The sequence below is a fragment of the Botryllus schlosseri genome, chromosome 2, assembly GCF_051294905.1.
Source record: "Botryllus schlosseri isolate E-star chromosome 2, Bs_hap1, whole genome shotgun sequence".
Taxonomy (NCBI): domain Eukaryota; kingdom Metazoa; phylum Chordata; class Ascidiacea; order Stolidobranchia; family Styelidae; genus Botryllus; species Botryllus schlosseri.
The window spans coordinates 7,068,258-7,075,990 of record NC_137237.1 but is presented as its reverse complement, the minus strand read 5'-3'; the positions used below and the strand labels follow the sequence as shown (position 1 = coordinate 7,075,990).

Below are 7,733 nucleotides of genomic sequence, written 5' to 3'. Positions count from 1 at the left end.
GTGCTGTTAACAAGGATGCAGAGACAACTGCCTTTTTCTGCGAATTTTACAATAATTGGTTCGATTTGATGAATGCTAGAAGGCCAGTAGAAGGTTTATTTGCCACCTCCGATGCAAAAATACAATCAATCGAAATGGTAATTTGATATTTTGCAATGGCTCATCACAATTATCCACTTATCGTAATTAAAATCGAAGGCTATCAAAATGACTGCGGACCTCGTATTTTCGAAGCCAGGATGGAAGCCTGTCCAGACTGGGATATTGATGTCCTCCCAAAGCGTCCTCTATCTCCATCAGACGCTGGTAATCGGAGGTGAACTAAAATACCTTCTCACTGGCCGCCTCACGCAAGATGCCGTAGAGAATCTTTTTGCGCAGGTAGGCTAATATGTGGTATTATCGATTCTGCGCTGAAGTAACAGAAATGTGCTTGACATTGTAGTCTATATATCTTGCAGATAAGAAGCCGTGGCCAATCACACCCGAAAGCGATACAATTCCGTAACGCCTTAAAACTCATTTGCGTATCGCAGTACATGGGAAGCAGCACAGGGGAGAATTGTGAGCAGGATGATTCAGCGAATTTGATAGATTTTTTGAAATCGGCGGTGGACAACCACAAAAATCAAGAACGGGAGGAGAGACACGAAGTGGAAGAAAATTTGAAGTTACTTGCCGACGCTTGCCTGGACGAAGGAGAAGCAAATGCGCACTATTACGTTTGCGGCTGGGTGATCGCTAAGGAAATCAAGCATTCAGAGTGCGAGAGTTGTCGCTCGCATTTTTCTGTACAGGAACCAGTTCTCCGTTCATCTCACAGTTCTTCAAATTTAACAGTAATACGGTCCTACACTAAGGGTGGAAATTTGTCAATTGCGAACGAGGATGAATACTTAACCCACCCGACTCCGTCAATGCTCCGTTTTTTCCGGATTATAGAAACAATTTTTCGCAGTAATATAGATTTGGCACGGTTCGAAAATTCACCTGACCTGTTTATTTTTGAAAAACTTTCGATACCAAATGATTTCCCCCCGTGCCACGCTAATGTCGCCTTTTCCAGAATGGCGCTCCGATACATTAAATTAAGACTGCATGCTTATGCAAGAAATGTATCGAGGAAATCGAATGCACAAAGTCATGCAGGGAAATTGGCCACACGTTCAAATATTAAGTGAGACAAATACCTCGAACACTGCTAAGTTCTTGCCTTATAAGTTACTGTTTTTCTAGTATTTAGGAACTGATTTTCCGGCCAATACTACTGATATACGTTTCGCTACTTTTTCGACTGCTATTTCTATACTATGGATTTCTCAATCTATCATATATATAGGCTAGTACTTTCATATTTATTGCTCCTTTATTCATACTGTTCCTTTGTTCGCGTGCTTGCGATTATTGCATTTTAATTGTTGTATTATTCGTATTGTCATATTTATTGTCGCTTTATAGTGTTACTGTTTCTTTGTTAGTGTTGTTGCAATTGCTATTCGACATTATATTTGTGACATATAATTGTTATTTATATTGTATTGAATTGTTTTTTGATCACATCTATTGCAATAACATACATTTACCATAACTTGAAGGGTAAACGTATTATTGCAATGGGTGTTGTGATGAAACCAATCTTCAAGTTCTGTACCACGAACAGTCATTAATTTTTGCAAGTAATCTCGGGTTATAGCTGGGTTCGTTTCAGTTTCTTAGTTATAATAGATTATAAATTAAACCCTGATACTCGGACTTTTCGCAAATTATTGGAATGCTATTTCTATTCTATGGATCTCCAAATATCATATAGTAAATTATCATATTTATTGTTCCTTTAGGCTAATCTTACTGTTTGTTTGTTCTTGTTGTGGCTGTCATTATACTCGGCATTATGTGTATGTATATAATTGTAGTTTGAACTATATTGCATTACTTTTTATCACAACATCTATTGCAATATTATGCATTTGCCATAACTTTAAGACTAAATGTACTATTGCAATGGGTGTTGCGATATGAAACCACAATCATCAAGTTTTGTACCATGAACATTTCCTAATTATTTTAATATATTCATGGGCTAGCGTTCGTTTCAGTTTCTTAGTAATGATAAGTTAAGAGTATAAATTAATCACTGATACCCGGACTTTATAAATAAAGCTCGAAATCACCCAAAATGTCAATTTCAATAGAACCGGCGAGCGCGTCTATAGGCAAATTATAGGCAGACGGCAGCAGCTTCTGAGACCAAAATGGAGGACGTCCTACGTAACAATGAAATGACGACACAATGACCTCGCACTTCTTGTCCTTCTATATTCTTTGGTCTGAACAGCTCAGAGCAAGTGCGCACTAGAGTGAGAGTAAGAATGCTATTGCTCAATCGGTTGCGCAACAGGGGCCAATACGCTTGTGGTTTGCGCTGCGTTCACCTGCTCCCAGACGGTATAGTTGCGTCACCATACCAAACTCCGTTACAATGCAACATTCGAGGCTGATTTTAGGGGGTTTCAGAGCCACGATCTGAAAAAAAATTATATTTTCGCATTCAGCACCGTGGTAGGTTTCGATTGATTCCCACTTTATCAAATTTCGCGCTCGGCAAGCCAGTCGAAAATATCCGTCAAATTGTCTTTAGCAAATGGAAAGTGTGATGTAGATCAATGGCAGTGAGCCGTGAGATTGCTTGTGTCCTCACCATTGTAGGACACTATGGTAATATAATGCGATTACCTATATTATTGATGAAATTCAGTCTTAAACTTGAAAACTGACCTCTCCTATTTGGGCCCAAGGCAAACGTTTGGAGTGGGGCACGAATTGCTGCTTTGGTTGTGATTCTAGCCACAACCCACGCTAACATTATATATAAGTGGTTGGCTATGGCGACAGGTCCAAATGTTGAGTGAAGAATTGTGAAATAACGATTGGCGCCCGTTCCAAGTTGATTCATATGAGAATAAGATGAAGTGAAATTGAACTTCTGACTTCAACTTGATACCGATGATGCAAGCTGCCATTGCGAGTAACGGCGAAGAACGGCTCGATTATGCTATATATCAGCTGCTGTTGATTTTTTAAGCTTCGTTGTGGAAACCGTAATGTTTTATTTGACGAGTACAAAATTTGAAATCTTTGTCCGGTGTAAGTACGTACGTACTACATAGGCGTACTGCTCGCCAGGCAGCAACGGTCAAACTGTGTTTAACTAAGCATAACCAAACATCAATGCATAAGTTACTATTTGAAACTAGAAAACGTGGTGATTATTATCCTGCTGGGAGGTAGTGGCGTCTGGAGTGTATTGATAACATCTGATATACACCACGGTTGGTGTTCTTGCAACCAAACTATACCATGTACATCGAATATCTATTTACTGTGGGGTTACTTCTTACGCAATTACGAGCAAAGCTAATACTTCTGACGTAATAATGAGCAGTGGCGTTTGAAAATCAACCGTTTGCGCTATCAATAACCTGGTATAATATCTCCTCCTTGTTCACGGATGTTCGGTTATGTCATATTCATTGTACCAATAGAAAGTAATCGTTCTTTCACTAAGAAATCGATTAGATATGTGAAGTAGTCGATTACCATTACGATTACTTTGGATTTTTTTCGAATGTAATCGATTGCGATTACGAATACTCAAATGCTGTAATCTTCGTAATCGATTACGATTACTAATCGCGATTACCCCATGTCTGGTCTATGCCGACAGAAGGAATTTGTGCATCATTTGAAAATGGCGCATTAACTTGTTTTGCTTCGCTATCTCCATGCCAACGATACAGTTCTCTTGTATTTCAAACTTTGTATATTTTATGTGTGACGTCATAATTAGCGATGTATTTTGTTGTTCAACATAGTTATTTGAATTCTCGCAATAATGCTGACAATATCCCCCGACGAGGGTGAGCCGAAAAGCTTCGGGAATAAATATGAATATTTTATTCAAATGTGTTATGATGTTGTACTCCTAAGCAACTCTAATTCTACTGTGTAATTTAGAAGGAAAAAACTTAGTAGTTCTCAGCTCTAATTCTATTCTAATTGGAAAAGCTGGAAATTTATATACCCTTGCTTTAGACAACGGCACCCATCATAAATTTCTGGTTCCCTTGCCTTTCACGAAATGTGGCGTAGTTGTGAGTCAAAGCGCTGGCAGCACGCTGGTGTCTGGACGAATATGGTTGAACAAGATGGTTGGATCCGCGCAAATAGCGATTCCGGTATGCGAGTATCAGAGGCAGTACAGGATAGTGACTTGTGACTTCCCTCTTGCCAGCGTGAGTCTATACTGGATAAACCCTGACGATTGTCGGCCGAAAATACTAGCGCTCATTTCAACATCAATATACTAATCAAACTCCTGTAACGCAGTGGTTCTCAAACTGAAGGGGTGCGAACTGCGGTCAACTAAAAATAATCGCGCTTTACCTCCAATTCATAGTTATTGCTCTGTGTATAGTCCGAATTTCATATTTGAGAATTCTCAACAGTCATAACCTTCCATGCCATCAAACTATCCGCTGTGGTTGCTAGCAATCTGGTAGCATTTCATGATATGTCGATAAGGGGGCGCGAAATTTTTTACTATCATGAGGGGGGCGTGTCTAAAATGAGTTTGAGAACCACTGCTGTAATGGATGAAATTTGGAAAGTCGCAGGATTATTGGAAATGAATAGAATTTCAAGTCCAAGTAGAAATCTGCCTTACAATAATCATGAATCCATATTCGATCCAAATCCGGAGCGAATCGCAAACTCCCTTTTTTATCGAATCCAAATACGTTGTATTATCTGATGGTACACCCGTTCCACATTGTCAGGACCGATACAGCGCCCACAGTGACAGGGCGTGGAGTGAGGAGAGGGTTCGGTTTATTAGACGCCTGTAAGTCTGGCTCTTACTGCCCTGACGCCTGTCCTGACCAGTTCTCTTTCAACGACGGGGCATTGTATACGGTCAACGAAAAGATGCACTTGAGGCAAGTTATGACGGAACTACATTATTCTCGTTCTAGTTATTCAGAGCGGATTGCTAGCAATCTAATTTTGATTGATTTGTCAAATATTGTCAAATCTTGCTAATGAGAATGAACTATAATTTGATATGAACTGAATTTGATTCGATGTCAAAGTTTTCGCAAATTCAGTAATTCTTACTTCTAATCTATTTGTGAAAAAAAACTGTTAGTCTTAATTCTAGTCTAACTTTGTAAAAACTGCAAGATATATGCTTTGTGACAAACAGAAAATGGCCGTCTACTCCACTAATTGAGCAATTTTCGAAAGATTCTGCTGCCATGATACAAACATCATTTTCGCCGGCTGATGTGATAATTACAATCGCAGAAGCAATACGAACAAATTCCCAAACTTTCCCTTTGGTCGAGAAGGTTGGCCACCCCTGGTCTAATATATATAGTACGATGAAAAAAAGAACTGAAACTATGCTTGATATATTGGAAACGTAACGACAATTCCTATTCAGTTATCAGCTATTCGCCCCCTCCGACTCTTTCTATCTTGCTCAGCTGACTCAACCCTGCCTTCGGCGCTGGATCTGATCTCCAACGGCTGCTACATAAAGGATTCCAGTCGATACCTGTCCACGACGGCCGCCAGCTCCGAGGGCGGGGTTTGCCTGTCGTTCAGAGTCCCACATTTGACAGCGTGCGATAAATTCTACATCCACGCCACGCTCGGAGACTGCTCTCTAGTAAGAACTCTCTTCTGAACCGAACCGCTTCGAGTCGTTTTACGCTAAATGGGATGGCTAAATTGTGGAAAACTTGTTCTCTGAATCCCGACTAGACAATATGGAAACAACCAATACAACGACAGATAGGCCTATGATGACTTCTTGAACTCTTCAATTCCACCTGAAAGCTCTTGATAAATGTTGGTACAGCGGAGGTGTTCGGTGATCTTAAATTTGAAAACTTGAACTCTTTACTTGTTATTCCATAAATTGCCGTTTTTCGTAATCTGGAAACTGAAATATCGAATCCTAAATCTTGAAACTCTGAGCTAGCTTGATATTCCGTAAATCTCCGATTTTTTGACATATGAAACTGAACTCGCAAATGTTAAAACTATATTCCGTGACTCTGCGGTTTTAGAAATCTGAACACTCTAAATCTGAAAACTCCACAATCTTTTGATGTTCTGTAAATCTGTTCTGTATCTGCAAAATTACGAAAACTGAAATCTGACAATCTGGGCTTGGCTTGATATTCCGTAAGTCTGCGGTTTTTTGAGATCTGAAACTATTGGTTTGATATTCCATAAATCTTCGATGTACAAGCTCGGCAAACCACCTCATGCATGTATTTCGCATCTTCCAATCTGATAAGAAACCTCGGTTTTCAGAACTGCGATAACCCGTACCGTCGTTGCGGGGCAAGAAAGAAGCGTAGCCGTTTCCGGCCACATGTTCGGCCCCATATATGTCCTGAATGTTAGAGATGGGGTTCTAAAAAATATATCATATTCTGATGAAGATGAAACCTCAGAACTGGTGGATTCTCCCGTGCTACAAGGTCTGTATGAATAAATGCAAGACCCAGTGTCGCCAACAGGGTTAGTCAAAGTAGCGACTGTGTTGCATAGAAATGGTGTAGAAGCAACGTACATTTCTACCCTAGTGCAAGTATTAGTAGCGATTTTGCAGTAAAAATAGAATTTTGAATCAATTTTGCCCTAAAAAACTGGAAATCATTATCTAGAAGTAGCAATCTAAAATCATAGCTCCTTGTAAAAGTAGTGCAAGTAGGCAAAATCTAGGAGTACCTCAAAATTTTAGCGTAAAGCAGAAGCTGTAGTAGTGATTTTCCCAAGTGAAAGTAATTCATTTAGGAAATGCTACAGAACTGTATAGTGCAAAAAGAGCCAAGCTTGGCTGTACGGACCTTCGCTTTCCACGAGCTTATAATAACGAACTGAATGATTTGATATGAACCTAATTCAATTTTCAAGTTTTACCCGAATTCAATAATTCTAATCCTAATCTGATTTGGAATAAACCTGCATAGATATAGTTATAATCTAATTTGAAAGAAAAACTGGAGATATAATTCTAATTCTATTGTTACTTGGAAATAAATGTATACATAAATTCTAATCAATAATTCAAAAAAGTGTAAAATCTTCTAGTTGTCCAGGCCCATATGCTGCTGCTGAAGCTGGTTATAAGTGTCAGATTTCCTATCATGCTGGCAAGATGTTTGCAATGAATTCTTCCTTTTTAAAAGATTCCAGACGGCTTACAACCTCCATCTTCATAATCTTCATATTTGTCGTGGTAATCGTCGCTACCTCGCTAACCGGCTGCCCATCTCATTCACGACGTTGTTTCAATGTGTTTAAATGACTTTGTTTTCGTTTCATGGTTTACTTGTGTCCATTATTTGTGTTCTATACTTTTAATATAACGGATTGACTCGTTAAAGATATACAACAGTCATTTCAGTGCGTGCTTCTAATTATCACAGATTTAGATATTAGATTTAAACGAGTGTGTGTAGCATAATCCAGATACCAACTACTAAATGTGTATATCAGTGGTTCTCAACCTGGGGGGCGCACCCCCCTTAGGGGGCGTGAAAGCTTCTGAAGGGGGGCGCGAAGAAGCGGTCAACTACAAACATTTTTCGCGCTGTGCGCGATTTACCTCCAATTCACGCGTGTTTCTCTATATATAGACCGATTTTCATATTTTTGAA

At 39.4% G+C, this 7,733-nt stretch overlaps 1 long non-coding RNA gene across 2 annotated transcripts; it reads left to right on the top strand.

Moving 5' to 3' along the window:
• Nucleotides 1-2,322: 2,322 nt before the first annotated feature.
• On the top strand, nucleotides 2,323-7,479 carry LOC145456289 (uncharacterized). 2 transcript variants are annotated; one of them, XR_013920560.1, is made up of 3 exons: nucleotides 2,323-5,728; nucleotides 6,382-6,551; nucleotides 7,263-7,479. It is a non-coding gene; the product is annotated as an uncharacterized LOC145456289 (long non-coding RNA). The 2 variants fall into 2 exon arrangements; XR_013920557.1 differs by having other exon boundaries at nucleotides 6,382-7,479.
• Nucleotides 7,480-7,733: the final 254 nt, after the last annotated feature.